At 44.8% G+C, this 17,534-nt stretch overlaps 1 protein-coding gene and 1 long non-coding RNA gene across 33 annotated transcripts in view; one reads left to right on the top strand and one right to left on the bottom strand.

Annotated features, from left to right (window-relative positions):
• CACNA1C (calcium voltage-gated channel subunit alpha1 C) overlaps positions 1-17,534 on the bottom strand; it is a 611,497-nt gene that overhangs the window by 513,654 nt on the left and 80,309 nt on the right. The window lies entirely within an intron of this gene.
• On the top strand, positions 13,598-16,932 carry LOC143839131 (uncharacterized). The gene is made up of 3 exons (XR_013231625.1): positions 13,598-13,972; positions 15,199-15,265; positions 16,702-16,932. It is a non-coding gene; the product is annotated as an uncharacterized LOC143839131 (long non-coding RNA).

Here is a 17,534-nt window from a genome sequence, read left to right as displayed (position 1 = left end):
CTGATAAAAGACTAAAAGAGCAATTGCGGAGGGAATTGGGGCTGAGTGTACAAAAAAGCAATAGACATCTGCAGTGCCACTGAAGTCACACAAGCACAAATTGAGCTTATGGCTGGGTAACATGGTGACAACTTTGTGGAGGCTGTGACAAAGGAAAGCACTCTAGGCACCAGGAGGGTGACAGCAAGCCTGCCACACAAACAGCTTTCCCACAAAGAGTAAAATACATCTAATCTTACAGCGAGATGTCACACATCAAGAAAATTAAATCTAGTACTCCTCCCCATGTGAACGGCAACCAACCAAACCACCCAAGAACACATAACCAGAAATCCTTGGCTGAAGTCGTCCCAATCAAAGCAGCTGCTTATCTGACTAAATCATAAACTGATAGACTACAGAGCCAGCGTGGTGTGCTCATTAAGAGTGGCAGCCTCTAATCTGGAAAGCCGGGCTTGATTCCCCATTCCTCCTCCACGTGCAGCCAGCTGGGTGACCTTGGGCCAGTCACAGCACTGATAAAGCTGTACCGACCGAGCTGTAATATCAGGGCTCTCTCAACCTCACCTACCTCACAGGGTGGGGAGAGGAAAGAGAAGGCGATTGTAAGCCGCTTTGAGACTTCACGCCCAAGGTCACCCAGCTGGCTGCATGTGGAGGAGAAGCGGGGAATCAAACCCGGCTCACCAGATTAGAAGTCTGCGCTCCTAACCACTACACCAAGCTGGCTCTCTTAAAGAAGAAAGGACTGTGAAATATCCTGAGATTTCCAGGGAACTGGGAGAGTTTTATAGGGCACATCACATATTCATCTGCACAGTGCTCGTTCCCATAATACAGGTGTGTATAAATATACCCTTCCCAGTGGTAAACGGAATTAAATATTAACAAACTTTTGATGAATGATGGAGGTAAAGCCAAGTGTTAGCACATGCCATTGTAAGCATCATGATCATCCCTGAGAAGAAAAATGTCAAATTCTGGATTTGGTCATGCCCAAGAAGACTTAGTGACACATTCTGATAAAACTATCAACAGCTGTTCAGGGACTGGTAACATCAGCTTTATTCTTCTAGATGAGGAAGATGGCTATTGGCAAATTAGATGAGATGATTGCTAACTTGCATACTTTCAGCACATACAGGAGAATCTATCTTTCAGAATTAAATCAGGTATTGAGTTGTTTTTCAGCAAAAGATATCAAGATGTCAGGACTCTCACAGAGTTGTACACAACAACAATGGATATGTTTATAACGGCTTCCACATAGAAGGAGCATCATCGAGCCCAGGTAATTTGGCAGATAATTTTAAATTAAATCCAAAGAAGACGCAACTCAAGGTCACAAAAATCAAACACAGAACAAGGAATTAGTCCTGTGTCAGCAAAGGAAATGCACAGCTAGACTCCAAAAGAGGTTGCAAAGGTTTCTGTGCATGATCAGATTTTGACCTAGTGAAGAGTCTTTCACTTAGGCTTAAACAATTCCTTCCTGACAATATGAGTTCAGTTCAGATATAACATTAAACTAGTTTGTTTTAGCTACTGTCAGTTTATGAAACCAGGGTTCTCATTGTAGGCTTTATGAAACCAGGGTTCATTCTTGGTTTGCTTCAAAAATTGCAAATGCTAACTGTCAAGCAGACTGGAAGAGAGAGATAAGGAAAATGAAGAGAGGTTAAATTTCGAACTGATGGGGCCAGGCATCTCTAGTCTCTAGCCCAGAGTATTTGTGAAGCAACACTATGGAACAAGCCAGGGCAGAGTCTGCACTTACTTTTTTTATTCCATTGTCAATCCTGTTGAATTCAGATCATTTTGTACTCGAGTCTTCCTCTTCCCCCCCTCCCCATTGAAACAGGAAAGTCTTCTGCACGTGGTTAGGGAGGCTCAGAAGAGGGGGGGGCGGCAAATGGAGACTTTCTTTGTTTTCTTGAAGGGGGGGAAGAGGATCCAAGAAGTCAGAGGAGGGAGGAAAAAATCTTTTCTTTTCTTCAGGGGGGGGGGGACGAAGAAGGCACACAAAAAAATCCAAGGCCGACAGAAGTTGAGAGAACTTAGGGGCTTCTTCTTTAAGGCAGGCTTGTCACATGACCACCTGTAGCCAATCACGGGTCCTCTACCACGGAGGAAAGCCCAGATTCAAAACAATGCGATTTTCTGAATATATTCAGGATTTTCAGCACTCCAAGATAAAGCACAATAAAGGTAGGGTGACTCTGGATCAATCCTTCTTGCTGCAGAAGGAAAATTAAAATCGCCCCAAATCCAAACGGAAATCGCATTCTGTGTAGAGGGCAGGGACTGAATCAATCTGGGGTTGGAATAAAAGCTCCGTGCAGTTTACACCCAGGTTTGACCTATGTTCATGCTAGGATGTCAGCATTCATACAGCAGTGTGGTATAGTAGTTAGTCAGAGTGTCTGACTAGGATCTGAGAGACCCAGGTTCAATTTACTGTTTGGTCATGTACATTTGCTGGTTGACCTTGGGCCAGTTACACAACCAACCTAACTAACCTCAGACCTGTAGTGAGGATAAAATGGAAGACAATAAATGACATAAGCTGCCTTGCATCCCCACTGAAAAGGCAGGATACAAATGGGGAAAAAATAATAAATCCAAACAAACATGAAACCGCATAAGACTATGTGTAGTAAACCAACTGAAAATCATGGTTCCAGATATCTATTTGACAGACCCAAACTAATCCCAGGTTTCCCCCACATTTTAAATTCCATCAGTGTGCATATTTACTAATTCCTTGGAATTTGTTTGTTTGGCACATGTGTGACTCACAGGTTTCCTGCTTTCTACGTGTGACACATCTGTAGCCAGGCTCAGGTTGTGATGTCCACAGGGCTGATAATTAGGGCCCATTCTGCACACATTGGATAATGCACTTTCAATGCACTTTAGAAGAAGATTCTCCTGTTCTGCACAGGAAAATCCAGTTGTAAAAGCATACTGAAAGTGCATTATCCAACGAGTGCGGCATAGGCCATAGGTTTTGGGGGATGTGTACATTATGAGTCAAGCAGGGCGGGCGGGCTATAAAAATAAAGTTATGATTATTATTACATGCATGCAATACAGCTGAGAACAGGGTATTTTCTGGGATTACTGCTTTAAAATTTTTCAAGAATTGGCAACATTTCAGACATGTTGTCAAGGGACCAAGCCCTATGAAGATAGGTTGAGGGATTTGGGAATGTTCAGCCTGGAGAAAAGGAGGTTGAGAGGGAACATGATAGCCCTCTTTAAAGTTGTCACTTGGAGGAGGGCAGGAAGCTGTTTCCGTTGGCTGCAGAGGAAGGATGCGCAGTAATGGTTTTAAACGACAAGTACAACAATATAGGCAAGATATAGGCTAGGAAAAATTTTTCACAGAGTAGTTCAGCAGTGGAATAGGCTGCCTAAGGAGGTGGTGAGCTCCCCCTCACTGGCAGTCTTCAAGCAAAGGTTGGATACACACTTTTCTTGGATGCTTTAGGATGCTTTGGGCTGATCCTGCGTTGAGCAGGGGGTTGGACTAGATGGCCTGTATGGCCCCTTCCAACTCTATGATTCTGTGAACTGTTTTTCCAAAAGTGCCAAGATGAGCACAATATCGTGCAGTTCTGACTTTTCACTAAATCTTTGAGAATTTCTGCAGCTGTATGAAGTAATTCTTGCTTCAGCGGCCCCAAATCCCGAGGCCAGCACACATACCCCGGGTAAGGAGATGTACATTTCAGACATGTTGTCAAGAACATCCACGGAAAACTGTGAAGGATCAGGGGAATTTTTTGTCTGCAGAAGAAGTTGTTTATGCATTTGAAACAGCCGCTACTTTCAGTCAAGAACTGTCATTCCTCCCCCTTTTAAAACATTCCCCTCCTACTTGTTTTTGTACTAGAAACGGAGTCACAAAAGAAAGATTAGCCCAGGATGGAAGCTTCTGTTTGTTACAGCTTGACATCTATGCTGCATAACCAACAACCTTAAATGTCTAGCACTGAAGCATCTACATAAAGAAATCAGAACTCTCCATCACTCTTCCCAAGTAAGATGATCATGAATGAATGATTGATTGATTTTAAATTTCCCAGAGGCAACTAATGATTTTGTATGCTCATCAGCATGGGGGAGGCTTATTTTTAAAGCTCAACACTGTCTGAAAATCAGGTCAATTTAAGGTGCCATATTAGGATGCAAGACACAATGAAATCAGCATGCAAGAGCAGATCTGCTGTTTTGTGCTCTCGGCTAGAAACAGGGGGGGGGACGAGTGAAAATCATTGGATGCTTGGGAAAAACACGCACCTTTTAAGTTCTGACTTTAAACTGCGTTATCCAGTAATATTGTTAATCATTTGCTTTACATGGACTTAATCCATGGGGTATTTGTTTAAAACTGGTGCTGAATGAGAATATGATTTGGCCTGGTTTGTGAGGTTGTAGCAAGGTTTTTGATTACATTTTCACAAAGATCTTGTCTTATGGGACAATTGCACAAAAACACCCCCCAAAATGTGATTAAGCCAGATATCCCCAACCTTTTGACCATGGAGGTACACTTGAAATATTTATCAGGCTTCAAAGTACCACAGAAGTGATGTCAGCTGGCCATGCCCCATGCTACAACCCATATACAAATAAAGATAAAAGAAAAAGATGCAAATAAAAATATCTCCCCCCCCTCAAGACAGTCCCAACACCCAACAGAAGACCCACCAGTCCGATTTACCCCAGCCACAGAGGGAGAAGCAGGATTGCTGCAGCAGAGACTATCAGATCCGCCATCTTGGAATCTCCCATGCCACAATACATCTGTGGGCTCTTGAGGTACAATGCTGTACCCCAGGAAACTGGTTGGGAAACCCTGAACTAAGCGGTGAGAGGGAGGGAAGGCAGCATTGTATAGCCCACTCATCAGATCTCATAAGCTCACCAGGGCTGGTATTTGGAAGGGAGACCACCAAGGAAGACTCTACAGTGGAAGGCAATGGCAAACCATCTCTGTTTCTCACCTGTCTTGAAAACCCTTTTGCAGGTGTGGCTTGACGGCACTTTACACACATGCACAAGCATTAAAGAAACAGCATTCTACATATTCTCAGACGTCCTCTCCTCGTGACAGCCTACAAGTGCAGGCAGAAATCATGATAACCCTTAATATGCAATATGGAAGACCTTCAGGTTCAATGTGCATATTACCATCCATGGATCAATGTGCCTTGGCCACAGGAAAAAGGGGGTGAATGAGCTTTTTCATCCATCGCTCAGTATGGAGGTAAATGGTGACATGTCTAGACATCTTTTTTAACCAAGTATATACAGCAGACACATGCTATGGAAATTTGGCTCACAGGGATATTTCCATGGTCTTCCATGTACATGGTTAACATATGCCATATATGTAGATCAAAGGGTAATATAGACGCACACCAGCATTTTAATGTGTTCCTGCTTTTATTCTGATATGTGTCTTTGTCTCAAGTGTTGCACAGAGAGTTGGAGGTCACTAGATATCCAATGGCAAATCATATCCTTGGTGCCCTTGGTGCAGTTAGAGTTCCTTACACAAGTGCTGAGACAGGATGCCGTGCAATAATATGATCCCACTTGTATAAAGTCATCCTTTGTGGAAATAACACAGCTGGAAAGGACTATTGCACACTGGCAGAGCATCTGCTTTGCATACAGAAGGATCCGGTAGAAAACGGCATGAAAGATTTCCACCTGAAATCCGGGAGAACTGCTGCCGGTAAGAACAAACAAGGCTTTCCGCGATAGACTAATGGTCTCATTCAGTATGGGCAGTTTCACGTTCACATACATTTTACAGGTAAGCAATGAGACGGACTGAGTCCATGGCTAAACAGGGACATAACTTAAGCTAGGACAAGTCCATTGTACCAATGGATCAATGGCATGAATCAGGACCCTCGTCCAGAGACTGAGGACTTAACCTTGTAAATGTTGAGTGCTTGGCTCCTAACACCCAGATCGCCTCCTTCATCCTCCATGTTCAGGAAAGCCGGGCTGATTCTGCACTTTATTTCCCTGTTGTCGATCCTGCTGAATTCAGATGGATTTGAACCTGGGTCTTTCAACTTCCTCCCCCCCTTTGAATGAAGAAGAGAAGGAGAAGAGTTGGTTCTTACCCTACCCGAAGGAGGCTCAAAGCGGCTTACAGTCGCCTTCCCATTCCTCTCCTTCTACAGTCCTACAGTCGCCTTCCCAATGGAAACATAAAACCTTCTGCACTTGATTGGGGAAGCTCACAATGGGGTGGGGAGTGGGTAACATAAAGATAAAACCCCACAAACATAAAATTTAAAATTTAAATCTTATTTCCCCCCCCCAATACCAGAGTAACCCAGTGGCAAAAAGATCCCACCCCCAAGTTCAAACAGCCCCCTCTCCATGCCTCACCGAAGGGTCAGGGGAGTGCTGTCAATCCAACTGCACAGACTTCTACCAAGCTTACGTTTGGGAGCGGCAGGATGAACTGTCAAAACATCTGATTGGGGCTTAGGATGGGTGACAAGAGGCATGTAATAAAGTTACGTTGATAACAACTGATGACCGCGTTTTCAAATTTTTCTTCTGCAGGTACAAGAAAAAGGTCCAGGCAACACTGACTGTTAAAGTACACATCCAAGGGCATTTTAAGAAGTGGAGGAATTGAGTGGTAAGATAGGAGGACCAGAGGAGTGTGATGAGTAAAATGCTTGAGCTTGGTTTGCATTGGTAAGAGATGCAACACACACTTCTGAAAGATGTTCTTCTGACCCCTGGAAAGCTGTACATCCATAATTTTTACTCTGCCACCTAAGCTGCAGTGGCTGCACATAGAGGCACAAGACGGGCTGTGTAGATCCCTTCTAAAAATATAAATTGCCGTTTCTACAAAATCAGTTTCATTGATCCTCACTGAACATGCACATTTCAGCATAAGAATCAAGGCAATGTCAGTGAAGCATTATAGCTTTGAAAGGTCAGCAGTCAGCCAACATCAAAAAATATGATAAAAGCTAACCATCGTTGGGAGAACTAGTCACTAACCAGTACACAGATGCTCAGAATTTGGCAAGTGCTTGCAAGAACTTGTCCTCAGCCACATTTTGTGATCCTAATATAAATCAACTTGAACTGAAGCATAAATTAAACAGATTACCTGCTTATTTTTTAGATGTGCATTTACGTTTGCATTAGAGGGTACATTTACATTTATTTTAAACAGATACAGCTGAATCAAATATTAATAAATAAGTGATCCAAGAACCATAAATCTTGCACTTACGTTAACAATGAAAAGCTGCTACAGTACGATGGGTAATGAATCAAATTTGGGCTGGAGAAATACGGTTACACAGACTCAAACAAGAAGCTCACTGAGTTAGTTACTGCATCGCGATTTTACTTATTTATAGTCCATCTAGAAACACAAGGCAAATTGCACAGTGAGTTGCTACAATAGACAGGATAAGGCGTTCCATAAGCAATGTAATAGGATTAGGATTACAGAACTGACCAGAAATCGAAAAACAGAACTGAAGCAAAGCAGAAGTATTAACAGGATTACATTAAATGATGCAAATATCCTGTAACAGGATCCAAGTTTCAGCAAGCTAAATGCAGCAGTCTAGACCAGGGGTAGTCAACCTGTGGTCCTCCAGGTGTCCATGGACTACAATTCCCATGAGCCCCTGCCAGCGTTTGTTGGCAGGAGTTCATGGGAATTGTAGTCCATGAACATCTGGAGGACCACAGGTTGACTACCCCTGGTCTAGATGACAGTCCCTAATAATTTATCCAAGTAGCTTTGTGAATCATTTAGTACAGCGCCAGCTCTACTGCCAGTGTAAGAAAGTCCTCTTGAATAATTCAGGTTTGTTCAGTCTGCAGAAAGCCATGACAGTAACAGCCTTGAGGACCTCTGCAGGTAGGCTCCTCCTTAAGGTGAGGTCCACAACGGAGAAGGCACATCTACAGGGAGGTGTTGGGTTTGTGCCTTTGCAGGTCGGCACCTGCAGAAGACCTTGCTTGGATGAGCAAAGCTATCCCAGAAGGTTCTCATGAAGATAAAACAGGATCATGTTAAAGAACAGGCAGAATACACCTAGATATGACACATGTGTGCATATTTGCAGTTGTGTTCCAGTAAAAACAGTCCCCCAGTCTCCAACCTGTCTAAGTCCTAAAATCTTTTCTAGTCCAAAAAGTCTTTGGTTCATCTTGCCTCCAGCTGAGAAACTTAGTGGTCTACTGGCTTACGATTAGGGTGGCCATGTCCTCATAAGCTGACAATGGGGAATGGGGGAGGGGGGTACACATTCCAGGAGTGGGGAGGGGCTCAAAAATAACGCAATGTGCTGACATCACCTGGAAGGGACACTGAATCTTGGGTGACATTGGAAGGCAGTGCTCTGGCTTTTGGGCAAAAACTCCATGTTAGACTTAGCTTCTTACCCTACAGTTTTGCACAAAAGCCAGAACATCACCCCCCACGCACGCACACACACACACAATCCCAATATCACCAATGTGGCTGTATCACTTCCAGGTGTCCTTCATGGCCAGGTAAATGTGGCACCAGTTAGTCCCAGTCCAAGGTCAGAAACACAATCCAGGGTCAGGGCGGGCAGATGTCAAAAGCATGGTCAGAACACAGTCCAAGGTCAGGGCAGGCAGAAGTCAGGAGCACAGTCAAAATCCCACTCCAAAAGTCAGGTAACAGTTAAAACACACTCACAGCTCCAAGCCCAAAGGGAGAACCAAACGTAGAGTTCCAGAGCACAGGACAGGGTCAGCGTCCAGGGAGCCCATCTGTAATGCAGGCTGCAAGGTCAAGAACCAGCAGACACATGGCTTCCACTCAGTCACTTCACTGTTTACTGCATTTATAAAGGTAAAGGTATCCCCTGTGCAAGCACTAAGTCATGTCTGACCCTTGGGGTGACGCCCTCTAGCGTTTTCATGGCAAACTCAATACGGGGTGGTTTGCCAGTGCCTTCCCCAGTCATTACCGTTTACCCCCCAGCAAGCATCATCAGGCTAAACACCTGTCGGCCATTCAACCCAGCTTTTGCAAACACTCTCATGGCCAGTGTGGAATTTGTGCTGTGCTGCCAATCCGGCACTGCACCTTCTGTCTTGCAGCTCCCTCCTATATCTTCCTTCTCTGCTGTGCCCGAGGTTCTGGAGACAGGGGAGGTGAACTGGCTGGCAGCTGGCTCTCCATTGCCAACCCATATCTAAGGGGCCGTTGTACTGGTGCCAGGCTATGGATCCATGTCTGGTTCTTCAGAGACTGCTTCCTCCTGCAGGGTCTCTGTTACTGGCTGTGGATTGGGGTCAGGCCTGCTGGCTGCTTCTTCCTCAGAAGAGTCAGAGCTGTAGCAAGATCCTGGCTGTTCCATGACACCAAGTGATGTCAGAATACTGTGCTTTCTTCCTGCTTTCTCCCTCCCACGCCTGCTAAGTTCCCCTGGTTTCTGAGAGCCCTAAAATGGGGGAGAGGCTCCAAACAGGGGGCTCCCCAGGTCCCCTGGGACTGGCAAACCTACTTATGCTAAGTCACTTGCATCCTCACAGAGTAGGTCGAAATGCACACCAATCCTGTTTTGGGAGTGTTAAACATGCCGTGGAAGCTATGTTTGCATGTAGGTGTCCAGCACATCCTTATCCATTGTTGTTCCTCTATATATTTATGAAACAGCCTAGGGGGTGGTACGTGTCCAAGCTGGAATAGGGCCAATCAGGGTGCAGCCAGCCTTGCCCTGATTGGCCCTGCCCCTGCAGCTCCCGCCCTCCATCCCTGGACTCTAGCCTCTTTGCTCTCAGACGCCTCAGTGCCTGGAGCCAGCAGCAGGTAAGGGGAGAGGCCCTGGGCAAAGGATCGTGGTGGAGGGCCTCCTAACGAGGGCCTCTTGGCCTGCTAGGCTGGGCCTGCTGACGAGGGCCTCCCAGCAACCTTGTAAGCCTGTCAGATCCAATGACTCAGCCCCAAAGCCTCACAACTCAATCCTAAGACCTCCATACTAGCACATCATCAGTAGGATACCAGGACCATTGGTCAATATCTTGAGCCTGTGTGCTTAGGGCTTCATCACCATCCCTTGTTGACAGGATTTATATAAGTTTATATAAGACACTGGCATTACTATTTGAATTAGTTTATATAAGACACTGGCATTACTATTTGAATTAGTAATAATTACACCAAGTATATATAGCTCGATATTTATAAGAAGTGTATTGTTCCTTAACAATGCAGAGAAGATTTTATCTCAGGCAGCATTCCTAACAAGTGGTAAATCACAGTTTATATATATATATATACTAGGGACCAAGCCCGTTGCTTTCAGGAACACAATGGGCGCTAGATTGGGGACCTGGAAAGGCTGCAGGCTGGAGGACCCTGGGGCAGGGAACTCACCAGAAAGGACAGTTCTCATGCAGCAGGGATCTGCAGCCTCTGAACATCGGAGGGAAGTGGAAGGAGGAGAGGGTGGTTGGGGGGGGGGGCAAGGCAATTGGCTGGCCACCGGGCAGACAGGCAAGCCGGTTGGAGGAGGCACTCTGGGGCGGAACAACTGCCCTGAGTGGGTGGTAAGCGCTGAGTGGCATTTAAGCCATGAGGCACGCTCCTCCTCCAAGGCCTTACCAGAAATATTAAGTGGAACAGATATATAGTGTGTGCGTGTGCGTAATAGCCTGTATCCTTTTTAGAATGTTTGCAGTAATATAAACAAGAGCCATATAATTTCTTAAACAAGTCATCTACTACATTCCATTACTGAATTCTACTTCAACCCAGGGCATCAACAGATGTAGGAAAAACAGACTATGGCTACTAGTTTAGGAAGGAAATGACTCTGCATTTTTAAATGAACTTCCTGCAATATTTCCCCTCTACAATTTGTACTCTAAAATGGTTTAGGTACCATTAAGCAGTCTTGAGTTGTCATACATATTTCAATCCAAGCACTCCTTTATATTACACCTATTTAGAATTCACTCTGTTGTTAGCGGAGATCTTGTATGAGATCCGTCCCTTTATTTCACTTTTCGATGAACCTCTTGTGGCGCAGAGTGATAAGGCAGCAGACATGCAGTCTGAAGCTCTGCCCATGAGGCTGGGAGTTCAATCCCAGCAGTGGGCTTGAGGTCGACTCAGCCTTCCATCCTTCCGAGGTCGGTAAAATGAGGACCCAGCTTGCTGGGGTAAACGGTAATGACTGGGGAAGGCACTGGCAAACCATCCCGTATTGAGTCTGCCATGAAAACGCTAGAGGGCATCACCCCAAAGGTCAGACATGACCCAGTGCTTGCACAGGGGATACCTTTACCTTTTACTGTTGTTAGCGGAGATCTTGTATGAGATCCGTCCCTTTATTTAACTTTTCACAGTATTTAACATTTTCCCTTGAGTTAATACCAGCAGCCTGACATAGAATAGTACAACCTTTGGGGACAAGAGGCAGGGAGAGGTGTTTGATCCAGGAATTTTGGCTGACTGGTTATTCAATGAGTTATGGTGGACTTCATTGCCCCTTTCCATGGATCCACCAATGGTATGAATAACAAGATGCCTACCTACTGGAGTCCTACTTGACAGTATGGGGGATTCTGCCTCTCACTTCACAGCACCAAATGTTCTGCCATTAAGTTTTTTCTGATCCTGGCAAGGAAAGACAGTGTGGTATATTGGTTAGAACAATTGGCACTAACCTGGCCAGCTACACAGCCATGAAACCCACCGAGCAGATTTGGACTAATCACTTGGATCATTTTACCTCACAGGATTGTTATAGGAAAACAATTATATGCCGCCCTGAGTTCCATGGAAGAAACTTACATAGAAAGATAACCTGCACAAAAATTGTAGATTATGCCAAGAGATCGGTGGATCAAATGCACTTTTCTGTAGGTTTATTTTAAAAATAAATAATTAAATAAAAATGTATTAAAAAGTGTATCAAATCCAGCTATCTTTCTTCATCAAGTCGATAACCGAAGGGTCAAATTAGCTGAAATCACATCTTTTAAAGAGTATCTGATTTGGAGCGAGGTCCTGTCGGGAGAGAGAGAGGGGTTTGAAGAAAAAATGCCTCCACATTTTGTGCCACTTGATTATTTACTGGTTCTGGAACTCATGTAAAATCAAACATTACAAGCAGTCAGAATCAATTTTGCATCCTTCTGTTTCCAATGGCAACTTATAAGCAGTTTTTTTTTTGCTTCTTGCTAAATGCTCTCGTTTTAAATCAAAGCTCTGTGGGCTGTGTGAACTTATAAATAAGATATGGGATAGAATGAAGTTTTTACCATTCTGTGACAGGCTATGTGAATTGTTATTCAAGCACTCCAAATTTGCTTGAATATTGGATCCAGATATATGAAGAGCTACTAGTTCCAGAACATATATTGTACGGCTTCAACATATGTCTTATTGCTGAAATTCTCATTCAAAGGATATACTTATATAATATCCTCAAAAGAGTAGCTGAAGTTCAGCCCTGAACTATCTGTATAGAATGAAATTTCTATATAAGGTCTGAAAGCAATGAGGAGAGTTTGTTTTATGCCCTGCTTTTCACTGTCCAAAGGAATCTCAAAGCAGTGTACAGTCACCTCCCCTTCTTCTCCCCACAACAGACAACCTGTGAGGTAGGTGGGACTGAGAAAGTCCTGACAGAACTGCTCTGTAAGAATAGCTCTAACAGGACTGTGACCAGCCCAAGGTCACCCAGTTGGCTGCATGCGGAGCAGGGACTCAAACCAGGCTCTCCAGATTAGAGGCCTCCAAACTGCCTTGGTGTAGACAGACTAACTTCCAAAGCATTCACTGGGAAATTAATCTGCATTGTATCTGGATCAGGACTGTAGTGCATTAAAGAATCACAGAGTTGGAACGGACCCCCAGGGTCATCTACACCGACCCCCCTGCACAATGCAGGAAATTCACAACTACCTGCCCACCCACAGTGACTCCAATTCCACGCCCAGGTGATGCTTCCCTCAAAGAACCAGAATCCCTGGCCAGTTTGTCCTGGAGGAAATTCGCCCCTCACCCCCACCCCAAAGTGGTTACCAGCATTTCCCTGGACATGCAAGAAAGAGCCTCAAGAGCCAAGCATGGATGCAATCCCTTCTGCCCACCCTCTTACAATCTGCATGAATTCATAGAATCAGCATTTCTATGAGGTGGCTATGTAGCCTCTGCTTAAAACCTTAAAAGGAAGGAAAGCCCACCACCTCCCGAGGAAGCCTGTTCCACTGAGAAACCGGTCTGTCAGGTACATCCATCCATATATCAGCCTTCATGTCAGAGATGCAGCCTGCTTGGCTCTCTCCTCATCCTGACCTCAAGTAATGGGGAACTGTGGCTCAGTGGTAGAGCACCTGCTTGGTTTATAGAAGGTTCCAAGTTCAATCCCTGGTATCTCCATTCAAAAGGACCAGGTGACGTGCAAGACCTCAGCCTGAGACCCTGGAGAGCTGCTGCCAGTCTGAGTAGACCATTCTGGCTTGGATGAACTGATAGTTTGATTTGATTCAAGGCAGTTTCCTGGACAAGGAAGGAGTGGCGTGGAATGGAGATGGCCAATGATGTCATCATACCAGAACTTTCAAGGTCACAAGAGGGCAACGCCAGCACAGCTCAAGAGCTTCAAGCTCCAAGGTGGTTCCAGTTTGGACCGCAGAAGAGGAAACCTACCTGAGGTTCACCCACAGGGGTCAATTCCAAATCCAACACGTCCTCCTTAATAACAGAGTTTGCCAGCATCACTCACCTAAACCTCTAGACCACTGGCATTCTTCCATTGGCTTTAGAAGGACTCTCCATAATCCCAAAGAGTAGGTGTTGCCTTTTGTTCAAGATACGTGCCTGAGGGCTACAAGCTTGGTATCCTGTGTGCTTCTTTTTGTGTGTGTAGATGCCTGATGAACAGATGAAGGCACTTAATCCATCAAGGTCAGTAATGCCTATTCAGACCAGCAATGGCTGTTGGGCAGAGGTCTTTCATATCACCTACTACCTGATCCTTCCAACTGGTGATGCTGAGGGTTGAACCTGGGCCTTTTTATGTACCAAGCAGAGCCCCTTGACCCCGGCCTAGTGGAACGCTCTGATGAAGGATACCAGGGCTCTTAAAGAGTTCCACAGGTTTGTAAGACACAGCTGAGGCCCAAATGGACTATCAAAAAGCACTAGCCCCACTGCTGAAATGGAGAGATCTGCCCTCCAAAGATCCTGAATCCCCCCTCCAGTCCAAATTAGTTGGGGGTTATTGTAATTCATAAAATGTTTTATTGATTGCATGCTGATTTTGCTATTCGATGGGACTGGTTTTAAACCATGCTGTTGCTCACCCTGAGCTACCCTGGAAGGGCAGGCTACAAAAAAAAGAGAGAATTGTTTAATATACAGATACATATATTTCATGACTGTACCATCTGCTAGTGTCTGTTGCTCAGATCACTAGCTGGAAAGAAGACTGGTAGGGCAAAAAACAGGAAACACACACCCCACTCTGCACCAAGCAAAAATCTCCTTCCAAATTCCATGGGCACTCTCATTTGAATTGAAGTTCATGTGAAATTAAGAGCTCCATAATGTGAATCATTGCCTTCCCCTTTATTGAATGAACTCCACTGCAATGCATGAACTCAGCGAGATAATATAAGACAGTCTACAACTTCAGAATTAGTATAGTGGTCAATTATGCACGAAGGAGAGAAAATATAGCCAGTATATGATATATCTAGACTATCCTGCAAAGACAGCTTCTCTGATGTGTCTTAAAAGCTTACGTTGTCTGACAAACGGGATATGCAATTTGCTGGCGGAAACATCATATCTGCACCAATAAAATATCACGTTTTTTAAAGAGAAGGAATGCTAATGCCCATTTATATCTGAGAAATGTAGACTTGTTTTCCTTTGTCAAATAAGCCAGGGGTAGTCAACCTGTGGTCCTCCAGATGTTCATGGACTACAATTCCCAGGACCCCCTGCCAGCATTTGCTGGCAGGGGCTCCTGGGAATTGTAGTCCATGAACATCTGGAGGACCACAGGTTGACTACCCCTGAAATAAGCCATCTAAAGTGTGATCAGCACTGCTTTTTCCTTACTGATCACATTAAGAAATGTTGACCTACGGAATTACACTTAGCTTTCTGATGTTCTTGTTTTCCAGAATGGCCAAAGGCAGACCTTGTGTGCCGGGAATAAGGAATTCTGAACTCTGTTTCTAAGCAGCTTTGGTAAGTAACTAGTTTGGCTGGAACATCATTTTGTTATTTCTTGTACACTATTCTTTTGCTCCTACCTCTGCAGTGACCCTCTCAGTGGGATCGATTTTCCCCAGGGTCTTCAGATGCTGGTTTTTATTTTAGAAACTGAAAAAGAATTGTCCAAAGGTATAAAATGCAATGTTGTGTTTGCAGTCCATGTATTTGGATTCTGTAACGCATTAAAATGTTTACAGTTTTTGCTACCTGTAGAACACCTGTTTGATAGACTCTGAGAATGTGGGCAGTCCTCAGCTCTGTCTCGAGTTGTCTCTGCTAGTCTCAAACAAGAATCTTTTAGCTGTATGCCTGGTTCAGATCATCATCCCTAAGGTCACTGGTAGGCCTCAGGGAAGTCATTGTTCCTCAGTTTCGGCCTCTCTACCACCACCCCTTGGGAAGTATTATGCCTTACTGATGGACCATCAGCAACCAAGACTGCTGAGAAAATATAGTCAAAGTGTTTTGGACACTCTCAACTCTGTAATCCTAAATTAATTGAAGTCAATGGGATTAGAAGAAGGCATCTCTACTTGAGACTGCACTATTAAATGCTTATTATCTGTTCCACTTAATATTTCTGGTAAGGCTTTGGAGGAGGGGCATGTCTCATGGCTTAAGTGCCACTCAGTGCTTAATACCCACTCAGGGCAGTTGTCCCACCCGAGTGCCTCCTACTCCAACCGGCTTGCCTGTCTGTCCAGCAGCCAGCCAATCGCCTTCCGTCCCCCACCCCTGACCACCGCCTCCTCCTCCCACTTCCCTCGGAGGCTTGGAGGCTGCAGATCCCTGCTGCGTGAGAGCTGCCCCTGCTGGTGAGTTCCCTGTCCCAGGGGCCTGTAGCCTGCAGCCTTTCCAGGTCCCCAATCTAGTGCCCGTTATATTTCTGAATGCAACAGACTTGGCCTCTAGTTATTATATACGGACTGATATCAAAGAAAAGAGAGGGATATTCAAAGGGGGTTTAGAATCAGCATTTTGAGTAGGGTTACGAGGTCCCTCTGGCCACAGGTGAGGGATGGGGTGTAGGGTTGCCAGATCCAGGTGTGAAAATTCCTGGAGATTTGGAAATGGAGCCTAGGGAGGCCAGGGACCTCAGTGGGGTACAATGCCATAGAGTCTAGCCTCCAAATATCCATTTTCTCCAGGGGAACTGATCTCAGCAGTCTGGACATAAGATGTAATTCCAGGGGATCCCCAGGACACATCTGGAGGCGGACATCCTTTAATTTAAGCCAGGGCAGTATAGTGGTTAAAAAATAATGATATTTTTTGTAACTTGCCCTTCTCCAAGGGCTTGGGGCAGGTAGCAACATATGAAGAAACAATAACAACACAATATAAACACTAAAATCTCCATAATTAAATGAAAACAGATGTCCTAAGCTGCCTTCTCTCTTTCTAATTAGAGGGGTGATGTGAACATTGAAGTCTGAAAGATGGTTTAGTTGGTGTTTTGAGCAGACTGAATTTTGGAGCAACGAAGCCAAATTTCTACTGTTGTTCCCAGCCTCAACCATAGGCCTGGCAGAACAGCTTTCTCTTGCAGGACCTGTGGAACTGTCCCAGGTCCCACAGAGCCCTCATCTCACCTGGGAAAGCATTCCACCAAGCGAAAAATTAAACGTGAGCGAAAAATTTAAAAAGAGCTTTACAAAATAATTATTTTGCATTTGACCACATGCAAATCAGTCGCTGCTGCAGTTTAACAAACGTTGAAATTTACTTTAGCTCTTGCACTGTTCTAAGAACCAGTTGAAATACCTGACCTCCTGGTGTGTAGCACTGCAGGATTTCGGCTGAGCGCACGTGTCATGATTTGAAAGCCCCCAGCTGTGTCAAAAACGGAAACAAACAAACAAATCTCTACCTGACTATGGAAAAGTTGTGTATCAGGAAACTACACTAAGACCTTTTATTTTAAGAAGAGTTGGTTCTTATATGCCACTTTTCTCTAACCAAAGGAGTTTCAAAGCGGCTTACAGTCACATTCCCTTTCCTCTCCCCACAAAAAACACCCTGTGAAGGTGAGGCTGAGAGAGCCCAAGGTCACCCAGCTGGCTGCATGTGGGGAAGGAGCGGGGAATCAAGTCCAGCTCACCAGATTAGAAGCTGGCACTCCTAACCACTACAGCAAGCTGATTCTCTTAAGCGGCCAGGTTTCCCAATGCAGGAAGATGCTAAGGCCTATGAGGACTAACCAAGAATGCAGACTCTTGTTTTTACAAGAGAAGACTTAAAT

Source organism: Paroedura picta, chromosome 5 (genome assembly GCF_049243985.1).
Source record: "Paroedura picta isolate Pp20150507F chromosome 5, Ppicta_v3.0, whole genome shotgun sequence".
NCBI lineage: Eukaryota > Metazoa > Chordata > Lepidosauria > Squamata > Gekkonidae > Paroedura > Paroedura picta.
Note: the sequence above shows the minus strand (reverse complement) of the source record. Positions and strands in the feature narration are given on the sequence as shown.